At 47.2% G+C, this 25,919-nt stretch overlaps 1 long non-coding RNA gene across 5 annotated transcripts in view; it reads right to left on the minus strand.

Annotated features, from left to right (window-relative positions):
- Window positions 1-25,919, minus strand: part of LOC134910369 (uncharacterized) — a 237,037-nt gene that overhangs the window by 33,893 nt on the left and 177,225 nt on the right. For 2 of the 5 annotated variants that reach the window (XR_010176173.1, XR_010176174.1), the window contains exon 2: window positions 7,418-7,664. The exons of 2 other annotated variants lie outside the window; for them this stretch is intronic. This is a non-coding gene — a long non-coding RNA (uncharacterized LOC134910369). The remainder of the gene's footprint in view (window positions 1-7,417; window positions 7,665-25,919) is intronic. One more of the 5 variants, XR_010176175.1, reaches the window with a different exon arrangement.

Consider the following 25,919-nt stretch of genomic DNA (forward strand, 5'->3'; position numbering starts at 1 on the left):
GCACCACCAAATTCAAGGTATGTGCAAAACATGGGACGTGCTGGAATTTGCCCATATTTAATGCACACACAATATTGCTGGCGTTGTCCGATGCCACAAATCCACAGGAGAGTCCAATTGGGGTAAGCCATTCCGCGATGATCTTCCTCAGTTGCCGTAAGAGGTTTTCAGCTGTGTGCGTATTCTGGAAACCGGTGATACAAAGCGTAGCCTGCCAAGGAAAGAGTTGGCGTTTGCGAGATGCTGCTACTGGTGCCGCCGCTGCTGTTCTTGCGGCGGGAGTCCATACATCTACCCAGTGGGCTGTCACAGTCATATAGTCCTGACCCTGCCCTGCTCCACTTGTCCACATGTCCGTGGTTAAGTGGACATTGGGTACAACTGCATTTTTTAGGACACTGGTGAGTCTTTTTCTGACGTCCGTGTACATTATCGGTATCGCCTGCCTAGAGAAGTGGAACCTAGATGGTATTTGGTAACGGGGGCACACTACCTCAAGAAATTGTCTAGTTCCCTGTGAACTAACGGCGGATACCGGACGCACGTCTAACACCAACATAGTTGTCAAGGCCTCAGTTATCCGCTTTGCAGCAGGATGACTGCTGTGATATTTCATCTTCCTCGCAAAGGACTGTTGGACAGTCAATTGCTTACTGGAAGTAGTACAAGTGGGCTTACGACTTCCCCTCTGGGATGACCATCGACTCCCAGCAGCAACAACAGCAGCGCCAGCAGCAGTAGGCGTTACACGCAAGGATGCATCGGAGGAATCCCAGGCAGGAGAGGAATCGTCAGAATTGCCAGTGACATGGCCTGCAGGACTATTGGCATTCCTGGGGAAGGAGGAAATTGACACTGAGGGAGTTGGTGGGGTGGTTTGCGTGAGCTTGGTTACAAGAGGAAGGGATTTACTGGTCAGTGGACTGCTTCCGCTGTCACCCAAAGTTTTTGAACTTGTCACTGACTTATTATAAATGCGCTGCAGGTGACGTATAAGGGAGGATGTTCCGAGGTGGTTAACGTCCTTACCCCTACTTATTACAGCTTGACAAAGGCAACACACGGCTTGACAAATGTTGTCCGCATTTCTGGTGAAATACTTCCACACCGAAGAGCTGATTTTTGTTGGTATTTTGACCAGGCATGTCAATGGCCCTATTCCTCCCACGGACAACAGGTGTCTCCCCGGGTGCCTGACTTAAACAAACCACCTCACCATCAGAATCCTCCTGGTCAATTTCCTCCCCAGCGCTAGACACACCCATATCCTCCTCATCCTGGTGTACTTCAACACTGACATCTTCAATCTGACTATCAGGAACTGTACTGCGGGTGCTCCTTCCAGCACTTGCAGGGGGCGTGCAAATGGTGGAAGGCGCATGCTCTTCACGTCCAGTGTTGGGAAGGTCAGGCATCGCAACCGACACAATTGGAGTCGGACTCTCCTTGTGGATTTGGGATTTCGAAGAACGCACAGTTCTTTGCAGTGCTACTGCTTTTGCCAGCTTGAGTCTTTTCATTTTTCTAGCGAGAGGCTGAGTGCTTCCATCCTCATGTGAAGCTGAACCACTAGCCATGAACATAGGCCAGGGCCTCAGCTATTCCTTGCCACTCCGTGTGGTAAATGGCATATTGGCAAGTTTACGCTTCTCCTCCGACAATTTTATTTTAGGTTTTGGAGTCCTTTTTTTACTGATATTTGGTGTTTTGGATTTTACATGCTCTGTACTATGACATTGGGCATCGGCCTTGGCAGACGACGTTGCTGGCATTTCATCATCTCGGCCATGACTAGTGGCAGCAGCTTCAGCACGAGGTGGAAGTGGATCTTGATCTTTCCCTAATTTTGGAACCTCAACATTTTTGTTCTCCATATTTTAATAGGCACAACTAAAAGGCACCTCAGGTAAACAATGGAGATGGATGGATACTAGTATACTTATGGATGGACTGCCGAGTGCCGACACAGAGGTAGCTACAGCCGTGGACTACCGTACTGTGTCTGCTGCTAATATAGACTGGATGATAATGAGATGAAATCAATATAATATCACTAGTACTGCAGCCGGACAGGTATGTATATTTATTATGTAATGACTGATGACGGACCTGCTGGACACTGTCAGCTCAGCAGCACCGCAGACTGCTACAGTAAGCTACTATACTATAGTAGTATGTACAAAGAAGAAAGAAAAAAAAAAACCACGGGGAGGTGGTATACAATTATGGATGGACTGCCGAGTGCCGACACAGAGGTAGCTACAGCCGTGGACTACCGTACTGTGTCTGCTGCTAATATAGACTGGATGATAATGAGATGAAATCAATATAATATCACTAGTACTGCAGCCGGACAGGTATGTATATTTATTATGTAATGACTGATGACGGACCTGCTGGACACTGTCAGCTCAGCAGCACCGCAGACTGCTACAGTAAGCTACTATACTATAGTAGTATGTACAAAGAAGAAAGAAAAGAAAAAATCACGGGGAGGTGGTATACAATTATGGATGGACTGCCGAGTGCCGACACAGAGGTAGCTACAGCCGTGGACTAACGTACTGTGTCTGCTGCTAATATAGACTGGATGATAATGAGATGAAATCAATATAATATCACTAGTACTGCAGCCGGACAGGTATGTATATTTATTATGTAATGACTGATGACGGACCTGCTGGACACTGTCAGCTCAGCAGCACTGCAGACTGCTACAGTAAGCTACTATACTATAGTAGTATGTACAAAGAAGAAAGAAAAAAAAAAACCACGGGGAGGTGGTATACAATTATGGATGGACTGCCGAGTGCCGACACAGAGGTAGCTACAGCCGTGGACTAACGTACTGTGTCTGCTGCTAATATAGACTGGATGATAATGAGATGAAATCAATATAATATCACTAGTACTGCAGCCGGACAGGTATGTATATTTATTATGTAATGACTGATGACGGACCTGCTGGACACTGTCAGCTCAGCAGCACCGCAGACTGCTACAGTAAGCTACTATACTATAGTAGTATGTACAAAGAAGAAAGAAAAAAAAAAACCACGGGGAGGTGGTATACAATTATGGATGGACTGCCGAGTGCCGACACAGAGGTAGCTACAGCCGTGGACTAACGTACTGTGTCTGCTGCTAATATAGACTGGATGATAATGAGATGAAATCAATATATATGTATATATAATATCACTAGTACTGCAGCCGGACAGGTATATATATTTATTATGTAATGACTGATGACGGACCTGCTGGACACTGTCAGCTCAGCAGCACCGCAGACTGCTACAGTAAGCTACTATAGTAGTATGTATAAAGAAGAATGAAAAAAAAAAAACCACGGGTAGGTGGTATACAATATTATATATATATATATATATATATATATATTATATACAATTATATATATATATATATATATATTAAACTGGTGGTGGTGATTGATTATTAAACTGGTGGTCAGGTCACTGGTCACACTATCAGCAACTTGCAAGTAGTACTCCTAAGCAGACAATCACAAAATATATTATACTGGTCTGGTGGTCAGTGTGGTCACAATGGCAGTGTGGCACTGACTCTGGCAGCAAAAGTGTGCACTGTACGTTATATGTACTCCTGAGTCCTGCTCTCAGACTCTAACTGCTCCCCACTGTCAGTGTCTCCCCCACAAGTCAGATAATTAATACAGTCACACTATCTAATCTATATCACTTCAGCAAGTAGTAGTAGTATAGTAGTACTCCTCCTAATAATGCTCCCCAAAATTACTACTACTGTGTCTCTCTCTACTGTCTCACTCTCTTCTCTAAACGGAGAGGACGCCAGCCACGTCCTCTCCCTATGAATCTCAATGCACGTGTGAAAATGGCGGCGACGCGCGGCTCCTTATATAGAATCCGAGTCTCGCGATAGAATCCGAGCCTCGCGAGAATCCGACAGCGGGATGATGACGTTCGGGCGCGCTCGGGTTAACCGAGCAAGGCGGGAAGATCCGAGTCGCTCGGACCCGTGTAAAAAAACCTGAAGTTCGGGCGGGTTCGGATTCCGAGGAACCGAACCCGCTCATCTCTAATTTCTGCCTATAAGTTTACATAGTTATAAATCACTAATTACTGTGGAGAGACAAAGAATATATAAATGCCTTTCTTCTATTATTTTAGTGTTTTTAAGCATTTAAGCAACAAAATGGAAAAATCAATAGACAAACACAAATAAAACGCAGATGTAATGAAGAAAAGTTTTACAAACTATGCAGAGATAATAAATTATTTTAGCAAAAAAAACAAACAAAACTGTATGTCTGAGGTCTTGTGAGAACATGCAAGGAAGTAGTCAGTCATTCGTAACATTGTGGACAGTCAATGGGGTAAATTTACTAAGATTCGTGTTGTTGCCGAGATCAATCTCGACTACCATCAGCCGTTTGATATTGCAACTTTTCTAAAAAATATAAAAATAAAAAAATGGTAATTTACTAAACTACCATGTATTTTCAATTATAGTTTACTGATGTCTATGGGGGTAATTCCAAGTTGATCGCAGCAGTAAATTTTTTAGCAGTTGGGCAAAACCATGTGCACTGCAGGGGAGGCAGATATAACATTTGCAGAGAGAGTTAGATTTGGGTGGGTTATTTTATTTCTGTGCAAGGTAAATACTGGCTGCTTTATTTTTACACTGCAAATTAGATTGCAGATTGAACACACCACACCCAAATCTAACTCTCTCTGCACATGTTATATCTGCCTCCCCTGCAGTGCACATGGTTTTGCCCAATTGCTAACAGAATTCCTGCTGCGATCAACTTGGAATTACCCCCTATGTCATTCGTATTGTCAAGCAGTGTTTTACGAGGGAGTTTTGTAAAACACTGCCGGACATGACAGAATGAAGCCCAACCGGATCAGTGAGATCCGTGCCAGGCTTGTAGTTTAAAATCAGAAAAAAAATTGCGTGGGGTCCCCCCTCCTGAAAATAACCAGCCCCAGGATCTTTGAAGAGGTTCTGGTTCTTAAAATACCAGCAAAAAATTGCATAGGGGTTCCCATTATTTTAAAAACCAACACTGGGCTCTTGGACCGGTCCTGGTTCCAAAAATATGGGGGGAAAAGGACGTAGGGGTCTCCCGTATTTTTGAAACCAGCACCGGGCTCCACTAGTCAAGGACATAATCCTCAACTAGTTCCCTCCAGGCACCCAATGGCCAGGGATGAAACCCGGGGCTGTCCCCGCCACCCCTTGTGGGTAACCTCAATTAACCTTGCGGTCTGCGGTAGACCGCAGGTTCCCACCATAGACTATAATTGGGATTCCCCCCCCCCCCCATTATAGCCTATGCGCTCCACTTGACTGACAGGCCAAGAGTGCACAGCCAATCAGGAGAGCAATATGACATGGCACTCCCTGATTGGCTGGTGGGTCTCTAAGTGATAGAAGTCACGAGGGGATCCGTCATTCAGGAAAAGGAGATCCATGTGTACACATGGATCACCTTATGTTCAGATGGTAAGGGTTAATGTTTTTTTTTTAACCCCGTGGATGCATACATAGAAGGAAGAGGACCGATCTACACTGGAAATAGGTGAGTATAGATAAAAAAATTTGTACAGGTAACCTATGGATTCTACTTGACAAGGGGACTGAGGAGCTCAATGGGACAGTAGGTAAGTATCTGTGTGTGTGTAAGTGTGCTTTAATAAACTTTTACTATAACAGCATGTGTGTCTTGTATTTACTGAAATATTTAATATTTAATGCCTCACAGGTTGGTGCTGGTGGTTCTCCAAGTACCAGCATATGGGGGAGGCTTGCTGTGACTTGTAGTTCCACAGCAAAAGACAATATTTAATTATAATCTTTACATTTCTTTGCTACCAGCACGTCACCCACAGCCCAAGGGTAGCGGGGGACAGCCCCGGGCTTCATCCCTGGCCCTTGGGTGCCTGGAGGGGTGGACCTCTTTATAGGGGGGGGGGTCCCCACTCCCTCAGGGAACTCCAACCAAAGGTGACAAGTTGAGGATTTATTGCCACAGCCACAGGGAAAAGTATAAATGTATCCCCCAGCTGTGGCATTATCTCCTTGACTAATGGAGCTCAGTGCCGGTTTCAGAAATATGGGGTACCCCTACATCCTTCCCCCCCTCATATTTTTGGAACCAGGACCAGTCCAAGAGCCTGGTGCTTGTTTTTAAAATACTGGGAACCACTACACAATTTTTCCCGACATTTTAACAACCGGGACCGGCTCAAAGAGCCCAGGGCTGGTTATATTCAGGAGGGGGGACCCCACATTTATTTTTTAAACTCTTTACTACACTTTTACACAGAGAAGCATGCACAGTTCTCACTGATCCATGCATGATTCTCCAAACATGCCAGCCAGAAGCAGGTCTATTTGAAAGTTCTATTTGTGTATGAATTCCATCCTTTTCCAGCAGTGTATGGCTATTGGGAGTCATTCCGAGTTGATCGTTAGCTGCCGTTGTTCGCTGCGTAGCGATCATTGAAAAAAGCGGCTAATCTGTGCATGCGTATGCACCGCAATGCGCACGTGCTTCGTACAGGTACGAAGTCCTTTCTGGTTTTGCACTGGTTCTAGCGACAATTCCAATCGCACAGCCGAATGCAAGGAGATTTACAGGAAGAGGGCGTTATGGGTGTCAACTGACCATTTTCTGGGAGTGGTTGGAAAAACGCAGGCATGGCCGGGTGTTTGCTGGGCGGGTATCTGACGTCAGTATCTTGTCAGTCGTCGCAGCAATCATCGCACAGGATAAGTAACTACAGGGCTGGTCTTGTTTTGCACAAAATGTGTTTGCAGGCGCTCTGCTGTACAGGCGTTTACACTCTTGCAAAGTGAAAATACACTCCCCCGTGGGCGGCGACTATGCGTTTGCACGGCTGCTAAAAACTGCTAGCGAGCGATCAACTCTGAATGACCCCCATTATCGGCAGTGAGTGAGAATATGAATTCTTAGTAAAATCCCGTGTTCTATGAGGTGCATGTGAAAAATCAACCGTGTTTGGCCAACGGTCTATTGATTCGTATTTAGGTGGATGGCTGTGTTTCTCAATGCAAATTGTTAGAACTCTGCTGTGATTTCTGTTTAGTAAATTACAGAGTTGCATTTTCATATGATGAATAATATGTCAACAGCATTTTATTGATGGGACAGTGCTGACACTGTTGTAATGATACTTAGAGCATGGTAGTGGTGTTGGTATTCTAATTTTAACCATGATGTTTTACGATCATGTTTAAAGTAATAATGTGGACACCGTTACAATGTTTTAAGTAACTTTACAACAGTGTCTACATTGTCCCATCTATATAACGCTGTACACATATTGACTATCTATAGCATTGAGATTGACAATAAGTGTGAATTCCTACATGCAGCTCTTACCTTAATGATGCAGAGTCCCAAATGTTAGGGTAGGCCTTGCTTAATGGTAATGCTTTCATTTGTGCAAGTGATGTCCTGAAAAGTCTCAATTTCAACAGCAATGATGATGCATGTCAGACGTACAGACAGAACGTGACCTTACTCAATGTGGGTGCTTTGCTCTGACCTGTGAAAGTAGGCATGATGATGCATTGCAGCGTGTAAGTCTTGCTCTTCATAAATTATCCTAAGTATCTTGCTTTATATCCTGCAGCGAGCGACACATAATAGAAAAAAGTATAGTATAAAAGCAATAGTTAATATAACTGTATATATCATATTATTCAAGCCATTAAATTATAACTAGATCCGAGTTACAATTTAATAATAGTAATACAATTATATATAAAAAATGTAATTTTGAACTCAGGTACCATACCTATGTCTGCATATATTTTATGTAAAGCCCTCTTTCCCCCAATTGCGACATACTGTAGTACAAATCATATTTTACAAAAATTCTAAAACTGATAAACAGTATTGTGGCTCTTCATGTATGTCTCTTGAGATGTATCTAATCCATCTTTTTGCTGCGGGGTACACTGGGCTCCACAAGGATAGACATTGGGGTGTAGAGTAGGATCTTGATCCAAGGCACCAACAGGCTCAAAAGCTTTGACTGTTCCGAAGATGCATAGCGCCGCCTCCTCTATAACCCCGCCACCCTGCACAGGAGCTCAGTTTTGTAGTTGGTGCTGCAGATAGCAGGCACTTAACAGAGGGGCTGCTCCTGGCAGCCCTAAGAAGAGCTTTTTTGTGGAAAAAAGTGAAGACTACAAGGGCTGCAGCAGAGTTTAGATGTCAGGAGACATTCCCTACTGTAGCTCCATCACTCCCCAGCGGCGCTGGTTGCTGGGTAACTACAGCAGGAGGCTCCGGTTTTCTTCTTGTTAGACACACACGGCTGGGGCTCTCCAGGATTGCGTGGCCGCGCTTCGGGAGGTGGTAAGTGGGTCCCGTTCACGGGACCCGCGCTTTATCGCAATCCAGCGCAGCCGGGGAAGGCGGGCCGCGCGCGCTGGCGTGGACACTGTGATAGTACAGGCGACCCCACTAGGCCACCAGGGCGCGGGCAACAGGTCGGTTTCTCCTATAAACCGTTTTTATATATGCCCATAGTACCGGTGGTTATGTCCACCAGGGGGGATAGGGCTTAGACCTGTAGCCCCTCCCCCAGCCTCAGGGCGCCATTTACAGTAAATGTTCCCGCCCTGGAGCTGCATATCTCTCTCTCCCTCACTCCCAGTCAGTGTTTGGGTGCCATTTCTCTCTGCTACACTGTTCCTGGGACTGCTTGGGCAAATCCTCCTATGTAAAGCTGCCTGACAGTCAGCGCTGTGCCTTTACAAGACACTTAAGTATTCTACATGTCGTTTAGACAGTGATAGTTAAGAAAGAGTGCATTTAGTCAGGTTTTTTTTGGTACAATTACCCTGTGATATACATCCAGTCTTTACTGTGCAGTGTTATATCCAGGGGTTAAAGTGAGCTGGAACGGGGTGGAACTGCTTTCCGTCAGTTCCACTTGGAGACGTAACGCAGTTCCGCCTCCTCCGGCTCACCTAACCTGCTGTGTGCAGCGCGATGCCGGGCGCCCGCTGAGATTGCGTTGCCAGCGGGCGGCAGCCGGAGGCAGGAGCTCAGTACGGAGTTCCGACTTCCGGCGCTGTCACTGTGCACTATGGGAGAGACGTCATGACGTCTCTCTCATAGTGCCGAGGAGCGGGCAGCGAGAGAGGACTGCAGCGGTCTGGAAGCGGGAGCGGAGCTCGGTAAGTATTGTCACTGTTTCCTTCCTTAGTGTAGCGGCGCATCTACGGGGGGCATCTACTGGGGGTCATTACTACTGGGGGACATTACTACTGGGGGGGCATCTACAGGGGGCATTACTACTGGGGGGCATTACTACTGGGGGGCATTACTACTGGGGGGCATCTATAGGGGACATTACTACTGGGGGGCAATACTACTGGGGGGCAAACTACTGGGGGCATTACTACTGGGGGTCATCTACTGGGGGACATTATTACTGGGGGACAACTACAAGGGGCAAGCTACTGGGGGCAAGCTACAAGGGGGCAAGCTACTGGGGGCAAACTACAAGGGGGCAAGCTTCTGGGGACAAACTACAAAGGGGCTAACAACTGGGGGCAAACTACAGGAGGGCATTACTACTGGGGGCAAACTACAAGAGGGCATTACTACTGGGGGGGGCATCTACTGGGGGATATTATTACTGGGGGCTAACTACAAGGGGGCATGCTACTGGGGGCAAGCTACAAGGGGGCAAGCTTCTGGGGCAAACTACAGGAGGGCATTACTACTGGGGGCAAACTACAGGAGGGCATTGCTACTGGGGTATCATCTACTAGGGGACATTATTACTGGGGGATAACTACAAGGGGGCAAGCTTCTGGGGGCAAACTACAAAGGGGCTAACTGCTGGGGGCAAACTACAGGAGGGCATTACTATGGGGGCAAACTACAGGAGGGCATTACTACTGGGGGCATAACTACAGGAGGGCATTACTACTGGGGGCATAACTACAGGGGCATTACTACTGGTGGCGTAACTACAGGGGCATTACTACTTGGGGGGATAACTACAGGAGCTAACTACTGGGGGCATTACTACTGGGGCTAAACTACAAGCAGGGCATAACTACAGGGGCTAAACTACAAGGGGGCAAACTACAGGGGGGCATTATTGCTGGCGGCTAAACTACAAGCAGGCAAACTACTGGGGCTAAACTACTGGGGGCATTACCACTGGGAGGCTAAACTAGAGGGGGGGTAAACCACTGGGGTCATAACTGCAGCGGCATTACCACTGGGGGCATATCTACTAGGGCTAAACTACAGGGGGCTAAACGACTGGGGGCATTAGTATAGGCAACATTACTACTGGGGGCAATACTACACAGGGGCATTACCATTAAGGGCATTACTGCTGGGGGCCCTTCTAATGAGGGCATTGTAAAGAGGGCACTTCATAAGGGGCATCACTCCTGGGGACATAAAGGGCACTACTATTGCGGGCATTGCATAAGGGGCACCACTACTATGGGCTCTATATGAGGGGCACTACCACTGTGGGCACTAGCAGTACAGTGGACATTGCATAAGGAGCGCTACTACTGTGGGCATTGTATAAGAAGCGCTACTGCGGTGGGCATTATGTGTATTACGGGGGGTGCTACCACTGTGGGAATTATTACTATTCTGTGACCACGCCCCTTTCTGTTTGAGACCACGCCCATTTTTTACAAAGCGCGCAATACCTTTGTTACATGGGCGTCGTGGGGTGGGGGGTGAGTTCCACCACCTCTGAAGGACCGCTTTAAACACTGGTTATATCTATTGATTACAAAGCTATATATAAGCTAGTCCAGTGCAGTATTATTGCTTGTCATAACTTCTGCATTGTACAAACTGTGACTATTTGTGTGTGCATTGGCCTGCTGGGTGACTTCCATTTCGTGTCTCTCACTCAGCTTGCTAGCCCTATATTCTATAACCTGTGGGGGCTAGGTGCGTCAGGTTTATTATAATATTGGTTATTCACAAGATATACTTTTATTGTATTTTTTTCTGTAATCTTAGTCACTGTACCTCTCCCGAATCCCAAACTACAAATTGTACTGTGTTACCTTCTACTGTAAGTTATAACTTGTCTGCTTATGAGGGTAACGGTTCTGGGGCTGAACTGAACACATTGGGAGTGGTGCAGAAGCCGCAGATACCTTTGCGGAAAATATAGCAGCCGAGGGCTCTGGTTCTGGGGGTTCCTTGCCCCCCAGTGAGACTGTGGCAACGGGGGTCCAGAATGACCCGCCATGGGCTACTTTCTCCACAATACTGACTATGGGACCTCCTATGTCGGTACAACCGTATGTGGTCCCCACAGTTAATCCGCCATGGGCAGATAACTTGTCCGTTCAGTTAAAGAAATTGAACCAGTCACTGACTACTAAAAAGTCTGACCCTCGCTCGCCTAAGACCAAGGGGTCCTCTAAGTGAGCCATTACGTCCTCACAATCCACTGCTGTCACTGACACTTTGTCTGATGAAGATGGCGTTTACACTGACCCCACAGATACTGATGGGGATAGTAGTTCACAGGTGGATGTTCCTGATCTATTGGAGGCTATTAAGTCGATTCTACAAATTACGGATGATCCCGAGCCGTCCGTTCCTCCTAAGAAGCCAGATAGATTCAAGCGTCAGAAGGTGGTTAAACAAGTTTTACCTCATTCTGATCACCTGGTTGATATACGTCAGGTATCCTGGGAAAATCCAGGTAAGAAGTTCGTGCCTTACAAGAAGCTGCTTGCTCGCTATCTCCTCGCGCCAGAGCTGTCTAAAAATTGGGAGACATCCCCTCCAGTGAACTCGCATGTGGCAAGGATGGTGGTTTCCTCAGCTCTACCTGTCACTACCGTCACGTCTCTGAAAGAGCCTACGGATAAACGTGTGGAGGGTTGTCTGAAAGCGGTTTACACCCTCACGGGTGCTGCGCAAAGGCCCACTTTTGCAGCGACATGGGCTGCAGAAGCTATTGAAGCGTGGGCCCAAGAGTTGGAAGCTGAAATCTCTTCTGACCATGGTAGACAATGTTTGTCATATATTGTCACAGCTTCTCACTATATTAAAGAGGCGGCTTCTGATGCCAGTGTTCTGGCAGCCAAGGCTTCTACTACATCAGTCCTGGCTCGCCGGATATTGTGGCTGAGATCCTGGTCTGTGGATCTGGATTCTAGAAAAACCCTGGAGGTACTCCCTTTTAAGGGAGATATCCTGTTCGGTGAGGACTTTAATAAGATAGTGGCTGATTTGGCTGCTGCCAAAACAGCATCTCTGCCAAGTACTGCTCCTTCTGTGCCGAAGGCTAAAAGTACTTCCTTTCGGCCCTTTCGTCCTTCAGGTAAAGCAAAAGGTCAGGCGTACCACAAACAGGCCCACACTTCCAAACCTGGTAAGCCAAAGCCCAAAAGAGCCTGGGCTGCCCGTCAGCCAGCTTCCAAGACCGCATGACGGGGCGGGCCTCCCCCTGGGGGACCCCAGGGTGGGGGGCCGGCTTCTAGGGTATACCCAGGAATGGTTGAAGACCACTTCAGATGCCTGGGTACGGGAAGTCGTCACTCGAGGGTACGCCATAGCCTTCAAATACCGCCCCCCTCATCGATTTTGCCTAACAGACATCCCTTCGGACCAAATGAAGGCAAAGACTCTTCATTCGGTGGTACAGACCCTCCTGGACACAGGAGTGGTAGTACAGGTGCCTCTTGCTAAGAGGGGCCAGGGGTACTATTCTCCGCTTTTTATAGTCCCGAAACCGAATGGGTCCTCCCGGCCCATTCTCAACCTCAAGGTATTGAACAAGTTTGTGAGAATCTCCAAATTCTGTATGGAAACCCTTCGCTCTATTGTTCTGGCCTTGGAACCTAGGGATTATATGGTCTCCCTGGATATACAGGATGCTTACCTGCATATTCATATAGCAGTGTCGCATCAGCAATACCTGAGGTTTTCGGTTGGCAACCTCCATTATCAGTTTCGGGCGTTACCTTTTGGTTTAACCACGGCTCCACGAGTCTTCACCAAAGTTATGGCGGTGATAACGGCGATACTCCGCCGTCAAGGGGTCAGGATCCTACCATATCTGGATGACTTGTTGATCCTGGCAAATTCCCCAGAAATTCTCCTACGTCACCTAGATCTGACTGTCCGGTTTCTGCAAGCCCACGGGTGGCTCATCAACTGGAAGAAATCCTCTCTGGTCCCTGCTCAGAGCATGGTGCACCTGGGAGCGCTATTGGTAAGTCACAACCAGTGGTTGTTCTTGTCTCAGGAGAAAGTCCTGAAGCTTCAGGACAGGATCCGTTGCTTCCTCTCTCGTCTGCTACATTGAGCGATGCAGGTGCTGGGCCTCATGGTATCAGCGTTCGACATGGTGGAGTATGCTTAATTTCATTCTCGCCCCCTCCAGAGGCTGATTCTGGCCAAGTGGGATGGCCTGCCTCACCGGATCAGGTCTCACATGATCTCATTGACTCCGGAGGTCCGCCTGTCACTGACCTGGTGGCTCCAGGACCAACGCTTGTGCAGGGGTCGCCCCTTCTGGATACCCGACTGGATCCTGTTGGCGACGGATGCCAGCCTATGGGGTAGGGGTGCGGTGTTGGAGCAACACTCCCTTCAGGGTCGGTGGTCCAAGAAGGAGTCTCACCTTCTGATCAACATTCTGGAATTGTGGGCGGTCTTCAACTCATTGAACCTGGCCCAGCATTTAATACAGAACCATCCTGTTCAAGTACAGTCAGACAACGCCACCACAGTGGCTTACATAAATCATCAAGGCAGCACTCGAAGCCGCTTGGCAATGAAGGAAGTCTCACGGATTCTTCAATGGGCGGAACGCCATCTACCGGCCATATCGGCAATATTCATTCCGGGAGTTCTGAATGGCGAAACGGACTTTCTCAGTCATCAGGACATGCAGACATACATGCCGGAGAGTGGGGCCTCCATCCAGAAGTATTTCAACTCCTAGTGGAAAGGTGGGGCCTTCCAGACGTGGATCTGATGGCGTCTCGACACAATCACAAGGTTCCGGTTTTCGGAGCAAGAACAAGGGATCCTCAAGCAGCATTCGTGGATGCGCTGGTGGTGCCATGGAAGTTTTGGCTGCCGTACGTGTTCCCTCCGGTGTCACTCCTGCCCAGGGTAATTCGGAAGTTCAAGCAGGAAGGAGGAATCCTGCTTCTCATAGCTCTAGCGTGGCCCAGACGGCATTGGTTCTCAGACCTGCAGGGCCTCTCGTTAGAGCGTCCAATTCTACTTCAACAAAACGCCCAGACCTCCTCGTTCAGGGCCCCTGTGTCTACCAGGACCTGGCCCGGCTGTCTTTGACGGCGTGGCTCTTGAAGCTTCCGTCTTGAGGGCTAAAGGGTCTTTCTGAGGCGGTCATTAAAACTATGTTGCGGGCCCGGAAACCGGCTTCTGCTCGGATTTACCATAGGGTCTGGCATTCTTACTTTGTTTGGTGCGCATCTAACAATTATGATACTTCCAAGTTTAGTACAGCCAAGCTTTTGGCTTTTCTTCAGCAGGGCCTAGACTTAGGCCTGCATTTGGCCTCCCTCAAGGTTCATATTTCTGCCTTGTCGGTGTGGTTTCAGAGAAAAATTGCGAACTTACCTGATGTTCATACCTTTACTCAGGGTGTGTTGTGTATCTAACCTCCATATGTCCCGCCTGTGGCTCCTTGGGACTTGTCGGTGGGTATGGAGGCGTTGCAAGAGTCTCCGTTTGAACTCTTGGTTCGGCTGATCTTAAGTGGCTTTCCCTTAAGGTAGTGTTTCTGCTGGCTATTGCCTCTGCTAGAAGAGTGTCGGATTTGGGTGCCTTATCTTGTAGTTCCCCATATCTGATGTTTCACCGTGATCGGGCGGTTCTTCGGACTCGTCCCGGATATTTACCTAAGGTGGTTTCTTCGTTCCACCTTAATCAGGAGATAGTGGTTCCGGCCCTTGTCTCTCCTGACTTGTCTTCCAAAGAGCGGTCTTTGGATGTGGTACGGGCTCTCCGTATATATGTGAAGAGAACTGCCTCTATTAGGAAATCTGATTCTCTCTTTGTTCTGTTTGGTTTTCACAAACGTGGCTGGCCTGCTCACAGGCAGACTTTGGCCAGATGGATTAGAATGGTGATTGCACATGCTTATGTGAAGGCTGGTCTGTCATCTCCTGCTCACATTACGGCCCATTCTACTCGGTCTGTTGGACATTCTTGGGCGGACCGTCGTGGTGCGACCCTTGAACAATTGTGCAAGGCGGCTACGTGGTTTTATGTGAACACGTTCATAAGGTTCTATGCCTTCGATACTGCCGCTTCCCAGGATGCCTCCTTTGGACGCCGGGTTCTTGTGCCCGCTACAGTGCATCCCCTCCCATAAGGAACTGCTTTAGGACATCCCCAATGTCTATCCTTGTGGAGCCCAGTGTACCCCGCAGCAGAAAACAAGATTTATGGTAAGAACTTACCGTTGTTAAATCTCTTTCTGCGAGGTACACTGGGGCGCCCACCCTGACACACTTAGCTTCTTCGGGTTGGTATGGCATTAGCCGCTGACACTTCTCCTGTCGTGAGAATGTGGTGTATGTGTCTACTAACTGTAGTCGTCTCTTTTCCTGCTACTGCATTGGGCTGGTTAACTAAAAACTGAGCTCCTGTGCAGGGAGGTGGGGTTATAGAGGAGGCGGCATCTTGGGAACAGTCAAAGCTTTTGAGCCTGTTGGTGCCTCGGATCAAGATCCTACTCTACACCCCAATGTCTATCCTTGCGGAGCCCAGTGTACCTTGCAGAAAGAGATTTAACAACGGTAAGTTCTTACCATAAATCTTGTTTTTATAAAAATGAATGCAGATGCAGTAAATCAGATAAATAAACATTATGAAGGCTCTAATGTATGGCTCAGCCTGTAACGTAACAGCCACCTTTCACACTTATTGATAAACTAGCTGTAATGCCTGCATTGCCTGTCTTTTTCCTCTCTCTCCTTCTCTTTCTTCAGAGTGCTCCCTCCCCCCCATCATTTTCTTCTCTTTTCTCAATGTCTCCCTCTCTTACAGGGTGAAATGCAGGATGTCTTGAAGTGGTTTTCCATGGCATGCCGTCATACTGGGCATGACCAGCATAAAAGGAGTACGTCAAATAATTGTAATTTATGCCCCCCACCCACATTGCCTAGTCAGCTACCCACTTCCCTATACACTTACATTAAAGCCCTTTTCCGCCTTTACAGTACATTAAAATAACCCTTCCTCACCCAATACAAACTCACAAAGATAAGAAAGAAGACCACATGCCCCCCTCTCGGAAAGGGCAGCCCAAAGACGGCAACTATGATTGAGAGTATTGGGAGATGAAGAGCAGAATAGAAAAAGACAAAAACAAGAGAGGAAAAGAGGGATGTGACGTTTCCAAGTGGGGCGTGATGGTGAGATAGTGGACTGTCATCATGGCCCTGCCCCCACTATGCAATGCTGTGATTACCAGCATTATGAAGTAGGTGGCTGTGTGCATGATGACGCAATTCAGAGCGAATCACATTATCAGCCTCCCGGACCAACCACTTCACTTGGACAGATAGCGGGCAATCTTTGAGAGACATGCCTACTCGTTCGGGGGCACCACCCAATTTTTGGGAGTCTCTAGGACAATTTAGGAGTAAAGGCATATATGCTCTATATACATCTGCTCTTTCTCTTTCCTTCCTCTATCTCATTGTTTTTCACTTTCCTGCCCCACCGTTTCCCTCAATCTGTGTACAGCATGGCTGGGTGCCTGCCCAGTAACCATTGGTGCGTGAGATGCACAATTGGACAGTTCTGCATGTACATTCATGTATGAAATGTACATAGATAATTTGAAGGCAGCAAAGCCTGGATAGCAGTTTAGTATGGATGTGTTTATGTTAGAGATGAGCGGTTTGGATTCCACGAAATCCGAGCCACTCTGAACATTGGGATCTGAGCTCACAAGCGCCATGGGCTTGAGTGTTCCCACCAGACTCGGATTCCCATTCAAGGCCGAACGTCATCTTCCCGGCATCGGATTCTCGCAGGACTTGGATTCTATATAAAACGCTGCAGCCGGGACTCTTCACCATTTCAATGGAACGCTATACTGGCTGTACTGTGTCCAGACTCCAGAGTCTCACAAGTGTCTTTGCTGTATATAAGTGACTGTGTATAGGTGGCATGCTGCATGCTGCTTTGTGCTTGCTATACTCTGCTATACTGGATGTGCTGTTTCCAGACTCACAAGTGGCTGTGCTGTATAGTGAATGTCTATAGCGGGCACACTGCTGAGTGCTGTGCTATACTCTGCTGTAAATTGTACTGTTTGGTGTGCTTTGTTCACGTGCATCTATAAGCTCTGTGATCCACACAGTTTGAACCGAGCTGCAAGTTAAAAAGCAGAAAAATAAAAATAAAACATATATTTCTATTGTTGGTAATGTTTGGTGTGCTTTGTTCACTTGCATCTATAAGCCTTGTGATCCACGCAGTTCAATCCAAGCTGCAAGTTTAAAAATAGTAAAATAAAATATATACAGTATATCTATTGTTTTTTTACTGGTTGGTTTGTGCACTTTATTCAAGTGCATTTTGTTTGCTTCACATGCATCTATAAGCCCTGTGATTCACACAGTCGGAACCGAGCTTCAGTTTTAAAAATAGAAAAATAAAATATATATAATATACTGTATCTATTGTTTTTATACTGGTTGGTAGGTGCGCTTATAAGCCCTGTGATCCACGCATTTGGAACTGAGCTGCAGGTCTAAAAATAGAAACAGAATATACAGTATATATATATATATATATACATACACTGCTCAAAAAAATAAAGGGAACACTAAAATAACACATCCTATATCTGAATGAATGAAATATTCTTATTAAATACTTTGTTCTTTGCATAGTTGAATGTGCTGACAACAAAATCACACAAAAATTTCAATGGAAATCAAATTTATTAACCCATGGAGGTCTGGATTTGGAGTCACCCTCAAAATTAAAGTGGAAAAACACACTACAGGCTGATCCAACTTTGATGTAATGTCCTTAAAACAAGTCAAAATGAGGCTCAGTAGTGTGTGTGGCCTCCACGTGCCTGTATGACCTCCCTACAACCCACACAAGTGGCTCAGGTAGTGCAGCTCATCCAGGATGGCACATCAATGCGAGCTGTGGCAAGAAGGTTTGCTGTGTCTGTCAGCGTAGTGTCCAGAGCATGGAGGCGCTACCAGGAGACAGGCCAGTACATCAGGAGACATGGAAGAGGCCGTAGGAGGGCAACAACCCAGCAGCAGGACCGCTACCTCCGCCTTTGTGCAAGGAGGAACAGGAGGAGCACTGCCAGAGCCCTGAAAAATGACCTCCAGCAAGCCACAAATGTGCATGTGTCTACTAAAAATGATCAGAAACAGACTCCATGAGGGTGGTAAGAGGGCCCAACGTCCACACGTGGGGGTTATGCTTACAGCCCAACACCGTGCAGGACATTTGGCATTTGCCAGAGAACACCAAGATTGGCAAATTTGCCACTGGTGCCCTGTGCTCTTCACAGATGAAAGCAGGTTCTCACTGAGCACATGTGACAGACGTGACGGAGTCTGGAGACGCCAAGGAGAATGTTTTGCTGCCTGCAACATCCTCCAGCATGACCGGTTTGGCAGTGGGTCAGTAATGGTGTGGGGTGGCATTTCTCTGGGGGGACGCATAGCCCTCCATGTGCTCACCAGAGGTAGCCTGACTGCCATTAGGTACTGAGATGAGATCCTCAGACCTCTAGTGAGACCATATGCTGGTGCGTTTGGCCCTGGGTTCCTCCTAATGCAAGACAATGCTAGACCTCATGTGGCTGGAGTGTGTCAGCAGTTCCTGCAAGACTAAGGCATTGATGCTATGGACTGGCCCGCCCGTTCCCCAGACCTGAATCCAATTGAGCACATCTGGGACATTATGTCTCGCTCCATCCACCAACGCCACGTTGCATCACAGACTGTCCAGGAGTTGGCGGATGCTTTAGTCCAGGTCTGGGAGGAGATCCCTCAGGAGACCATCCGCCACCTCATCAGGAGCATGCCCAGGCATTATAGGGAGGTCATACAGGCACGTGGAGGCCACAAACACTACTGAGCCTCATTTTGACTTGTTTTAAGGACTTGTTTTAAGGACATTACATCAAAGTTGGATCAGCCTGTAGTGTGTTTTTCCACTTTAGTTTTGAGGGTGACTCCAAATCCAGACCTCCATGGGTTAATAAAGTTGATTTCCATTGATAAGTTTTGTGTGATTTTGTTGTCAGCACATTCAACTATGTAAAGAACAAAGTATTTAATAAGAATATTTCATTCATTCAGATCTAGGATGTGTTATTTTAGCGTTCCCTTTATTTTTTTGAGCAGTGTATATAAATATATATATACTGTGTGCATATATATCATATATATATATATATATATATATATACTTATAGCAAATACGGACACTCACTCCTGAGATAAATATGTGCCCGGGTGCCATTCAATGGTTAACAAGACCCAAGATACATCCCAGCAACAGCAGCACTCAAGGGACTGACTCGAACAGTAAACGAACGGACTCAGAGGCCTCCTTCACGATCATGAAGGAGGGCCTCTGTGTCCGTTCATTTACTGTTTGAGTCAGTCCCGTGAGTGCCGCCGTTGCTGGGATGTATATATATATATATATATATATATATATAGAAGAAAAAAGCAGCGGCACTCGGGGTCTTGTTAAAGAGTAAATTATAATTGAGACATCAATGAAAAACCATCAGTGTTTCGGGGATTTACATGTCACATCTTGACAAAGGGGTTTAAATCCCCGAAACGTTGATGGTTTTTCATTGATGTCTCAATTATAATTTACTCTTTAACAAGACCCCGAGTGCCGCTGCTTTTTTCTTCTAATTCTGATTCCACACTGAAGACACCAGGGCAACTCTCTCCTATGCCAAGTGGAGTGCCGGGCTGTGTTTATTTGATATATATATATATATATATGCAGCAATCAGGCGGCACTCACGGCGTAAAAAAACGACAGACAGCAGTCTGGGATGCAATATTAACTTTTCAATGTCATGATAACATTTTCGTCAGGGTAAACAAACATAACAGTGCTACTCACCTAAATACTGTTAGGCGCCAGGGTCCGCTCGTCGGTGCGGCCCGGCGCCTAGCAACCAGGGACGCCGTGCGCGTACAGCCGCCGGCTCCCTGGCAACGCTAGACGCCGGGCGCACGGAGCCGCTCTGACCTTAGCAACGGGGACGCCACGTTCAGCCGCGTTCCCCGTTGCTGGGTCTGTCCTGATTACCTCATGGTGTGCTGGCCGTGCAGCATGCAAGCTGCACGGCATTTCAGTTGATTACCCTGTCTGGATTTTGATTGGAGGGTTCCTGAATAAAGGCACCCTCAGGACTCCTTACAGACGCCGGTGATAGCTTCCTGTTTGCCTGTGTCTGCTACAGAGAGTTTCCAGTCCTGCTCAATCCGGTTGTTCCTGTCCTCAGAGATCCTGTACTCGGAAGTTTGTCATCTGTTCCTGGAGTCTGACCGAGCACCTTTAACATCTTGTGGTGTTCGTGAGTCGCGGCTCAGCCGTGTGTTGCGGCTTGTCCGCTTACTGTTTATTATTTAGTTTACTTGTGTTCTGGAGTTTTTGCGGAGGATTCCGCTCCCACAGATCCACTCTGGTATCCAGCGGTGCTGGATAGGAGTAACGGATCAGGGGATCTTTGGTTGTCCTTTTCCCTGGCGGCTAGTCCGCACATACCTTTGGTTTAAGTTAGTTAGCTTGTAACCCCTGGCCTGGTTGCTTAGTCAGAGGGCCCCTTGTTATCACCCTGTCTCGGACTTCCCCTTGTCTCCCTTTAAGACCTGCGGGGGCATCGGGGTTGGGCAGACATAATCCGCCCTTCGAACGCGGCTGCCATGGGCTCAAGCAACCATAGTCTCGCAGGGGATTTCTGATAACACGGGCGAGACAACGGAGTTAGGGTGCCAGGGGTTACTAGGCTCTCCTGCTCCCACAACCAGCTTATTTTCCCTGTACTCAGACCTCTGCCATAAGATCTCCTCCGGTCTGGAGTACAGGAATCATAACATTATCACCGGCCAGACAAAAGAAAAATTTTTAATTAACAGGAGTTAATTTTTTCACTTATTCAGTTGGGAGATTTTGTCGGCCTCATGAATCCCGCCGGTATTGGGCCAAATCCTGGCCAGCTTCTAGTTAGTCAAATTCAAGAACTTACTCAGATGGTTCAGGATCTGTCCCTCCGGGTGAGGTCACAGGAAGATCTGTTACGGACTTCCCCGAGGGTCATCCCTGAACCAAAAATGCATCTGCCTGACCGTTTTTCTGGGGATAGAAAACAGTTTTTTAATTTTAAAGAGTCTTGTAAACTTTATTTTCGTTTAAGACCAGTCTCCTCAGGTACGGAGGCTCAGCGGGTTGGAATTATTATTTCTCTGCTTCAGGGGGACCCTCAGACCTGGGCTTTTGGTTTAAAGACAGACGATCCGGCCTTATCGTCTGTAGACGCCTTTTTAAAATCTTTAGGGCTATTGTATGACGACCCTGATAGAGAGGCGTCCGCTGAGAGTCAGTTGCGTGCTCTTAGACAGGGTAGGAATCCCGCAGAGAATTATTGTACGGAGTTTCGCCGTTGGTCGAACGACTGTGGATGGAATGACCCAGCTCTGCGCAGTCAGTTTCGCCTCGGCTTATCTGAATCTATAAAAGACAGTCTCCTTCAGTATCCCGCTCCTGAGACTCTCGATAAACTCATGGAGCTCTCTATTAAGATAGATCGTCGGCTCAGAGAGCGGAGGGCTGAAAAAGGGGCATCTGTCGGGTCTACTCCTTGTGTGCTTTCCATTCCTGTAGACATGGAGGAGCCTATGCAGATAGGTCTCTCCAAACTGTCTCCTGAAGAAAGAACCAGGAGGCAAAATTCTGGTCTTTGTTTATACTGTGGAGGTAAGGGACATTTTGCCCGTAGTTGTCCGAACAAATCGGGAAACTTCCTGACCAAGTGAATTGTGAGGGGGTTCACTTTGGTCTGCAGCTCATCTCCTCAAATAACTCACTGTTAGTTCCTGCTAAAGTTTCCTTTGGCAGCCTCTGTTCCTCGGTCTCTGCTTTTGTGGACAGTGGAGCTGCAGGGAACTTTATGGATTTAACATGGGCCAAGGCCTTAGGTATTCCTCAGTTAACCTTGGGTAGGTGTGTCACCATGCATGGTTTAGATGGGAGTCCCTTGTCCAATGGGGTTATTTCTCTAGGTACACCTCCTGTTTTACTCTCGGTGGGAGCCCTGCATTCTGAAAAGATTGAGTTTTTCCTTACTCATTGTCCAGCAGTTCCTGTGGTTCTGAGTCACCCTTGGCTGGCCTTTCATAATCCCATCATTGATTGGCAGTCGGGGGAGATCTTACAATGGGGTACCATCTGTAATAAAGAATGTATTACGCTTCCTATCCGAGTAGCTGCCGCCGTTCCTGCACCCATTCCTGAGGAATATCAGGATTTTGTTGACGTGTTTTCCAAGGGCAATGCGGATATTCTGCCTCCCCATAGGCCTTACGATTGTGCCATTGAGCTAATTCCTGGTGCCACGTTGCCTAAAGGAAGGTTATATGCATTGTCTGGTCCTGAAACTGTGGCCATGAATGAGTATGTGAAAGAAAGCCTTGGGAAAGGTTTTATCAGGCCATCTAAATCCCCTTTAAGTGCAGGTTTCTTCTTCGTAGAGAAGAAGGATGGTTCACTCAGACCCTGCATTGACTTTAGAGCTTTGAATAAAATCTCAGTAAAGAATACTTACCCTCTGCCGCTGATCTCTGTCCTCTTTGATCAGCTACGTTCGGCTGTGATTTTTTCTAAGATTGACCTTAGAGGAGCATATAACCTCATCAGAATCAAGTCAGGGGATGAGTGGAAAACGGCATTCAGTACTCAATCAGGCCACTATGAGTATCTGGTTATGCCATTCGGCCTGTCAAACGCTCCGGCAGTTTTCCAGGATCTCATTAATGATGTGCTCCGTGAATTTCTTGGAAGATTCGTTGTAGTCTACTTAGACGATATTTTGATATATTCTGACTCTGTAGAACAACATGTTACCCAGGTGCGTCAGGTGCTAAAGAAATTACGTGAAAATCACCTATATGCCAAACTGGAGAAGTGTGAATTTCATGTCACGGAGGTATCCTTTTTAGGGTACATTATTTCCCCTCGGGGATTCCGTATGGAACCAAAGAAGCTCCAAGCCATCCTTAGTTGGGCGCAACCCACCAACTTAAAAGCAATTCAGCGCTTTTTAGGGTTTGCGAACTACTATAGAAGATTTATTCACTCTTTCTCTGACCTAGTTGCTCCCATTGTGGCACTTACTAAGAAGGGAGCAGATCCTACCAATTGGTCATGTGAAGCTGAGTTATCTTTTCAGGCCTTGAAACAAGCCTTTGTCTCAGCCCCTGTCCTTAGACATCCCAACCCAGAATTGCCTTTCATTGTTGAGGTTGATGCCTCGGAGGTTGGAGTTGGGGCTATCCTTTCTCAGAAGGATCCAGATTCCCTTGAATTACATCCTTGTGCCTTTATGTCCAGGAAATTCTCATCTGCAGAATCCAACTACGATGTTGGTAACCGGGAATTGCTGGCTATTAAATGGGCTTTCGAGGAGTGGAGGCATTGGCTTGAAGGAGCGACCCATACCATTTCAGTTTTGACTGATCACAAAAATCTTCAATACATTGAATCTGCTAAACGACTGAATGCCCGGCAGGCTCGTTGGGCTTTATTTTTTACTCGTTTCAAATTCATTATCACCTTCAGGCCAGGTTCCAAGAATACTAAGGCAGATGCCCTGTCACGCAGTTTTCTTCCAGTTCAAGACAATAGTCCTGTTACTCCCATACTTCCGTCTTCAGTCATTTGGGCAGGCCTCACACAGGATGTATTTACCCAGTTAAAGCTGCTTCAACATCAAGCTCCTGGAAATACTCCTGCTGGTCGTCTTTTTGTCCCTGAGTTTTTGAGAGCTACTGTTTTGGCGGAGTTTCATGATAGCAAGGTTGCCGGGCATCCGGGAATCGCTAAGACTTTGGAATTAGTCTCCCGCTCAGTATGGTGGCCTGGTCTTTCCAAAGACATTAAAGAGTTTGTTTTTTCTTGTCAGGTCTGTGCACAGCATAAAGTTCCCCGTTCTTTGCCTATAGGTCAACTTATGCCCTTGAATGTTCCCCTTAGGCCATGGTCGCATATCTCCATGGATTTTGTGGTGGACCTCCCTCTGTCAGCCGGATGCCGAGTCATATGGGTGGTAGTGGACCGTTTTAGCAAAATGGCCCATTTCATTGCTCTTCCCCGATTGCCATCTGCCCAGGGATTGGCAGTCTTGTTCCTCCGCCATGTTTTCAGACTCCATGGCTTACCCACTGATATTGTTTCTGATAGGGGTCCACAATTCATTGCACAATTTTGGAAGTCTTTTTGTGCTTCGTTAAAGATGAAATTATCTTTAACGTCCGGTTATCATCCCCAATCCAATGGGCAGACTGAGCGAGTTAACCAATCTCTAAAACAATATTTGCGTTTGTACTCGGCCAAACTCCAAAATGACTGGTCTGAGTTTCTTCCTTTGGCGGAGTTTGCTTATAATAATGCCTGTCATTCCTCCACCAATGTGTCTCCATTTTTTGCAGTTTTTGGTTTTCACCCCAGAGCTAATTCATTTTTTCAACATTCCTCTGTCTCCTCTCTGGCCCTGACCTCTCATCTTAAACTTATTTGGAAAAAAGTGCACTTGGCCCTCAGAAAAGCAGCATTCCGGGAAAAAAGATTTTCTGACAGGCTCCGGCGGCCGTGCACTTTTAAAGTAGGAGACAGGGTGTGGTTGTCGACTCGCAACATTAAACTTCGACAAACCTCAGCCAGATTGGGTCCTAGATTTATTGGACCATTTCTCATTATCAAAAAAGTCAATCCAGTTGCTTTCCGGTTACGTTTACCAAAAACTTTACGGATCGGAAATACCTTCCATTGCTCATTACTGAAACCATATGTTTCGTCCAGTAGATTTCCTCGTAAAATATCTCAGGGGAGATCACCAATAAATGTACAGGGTCAGCAGGAGTTCTTGGTGGAGAAGGTTCTCGATTCCAAGTTGTCCCGGGGTCGGCTTTATTTTTTGGTACATTGGAGAGGTTATGGGCCAGAGGAAAGGTCTTGGGTCCTGGATGAGGATCTTCATGCCCCGAGGCTCAAAAGGGCATTTTTTCGAGAATTTCCTCAGAAACCCGGCTTTAGGGGTTCCTTGACCCCTCCTCAAGGGGGGGGTACTGTTAGGCGCCAGGGTCCGCTCGTCGGTGCGGCCCGGCGCCTAGCAACCAGGGACGCCGTGCGCGTACAGCCGCCGGCTCCCTGGCAACGCTAGACGCCGGGCGCACGGAGCCGCTCTGACCTTAGCAACGGGGACGCCACGTTCAGCCGCGTTCCCCGTTGCTGGGTCTGTCCTGATTACCTCATGGTGTGCTGGCCGTGCAGCATGCAAGCTGCACGGCATTTCAGTTGATTACCCTGTCTGGATTTTGATTGGAGGGTTCCTGAATAAAGGCACCCTCAGGACTCCTTACAGACGCCGGTGATAGCTTCCTGTTTGCCTGTGTCTGCTACAGAGAGTTTCCAGTCCTGCTCAATCCGGTTGTTCCTGTCCTCAGAGATCCTGTACTCGGAAGTTTGTCATCTGTTCCTGGAGTCTGACCGAGCACCTTTAACATCTTGTGGTGTTCGTGAGTCGCGGCTCAGCCGTGTGTTGCGGCTTGTCCGCTTACTGTTTATTATTTAGTTTACTTGT

Source organism: Pseudophryne corroboree, chromosome 4 (genome assembly GCF_028390025.1).
Source record: "Pseudophryne corroboree isolate aPseCor3 chromosome 4, aPseCor3.hap2, whole genome shotgun sequence".
Classification (NCBI taxonomy): domain Eukaryota; kingdom Metazoa; phylum Chordata; class Amphibia; order Anura; family Myobatrachidae; genus Pseudophryne; species Pseudophryne corroboree.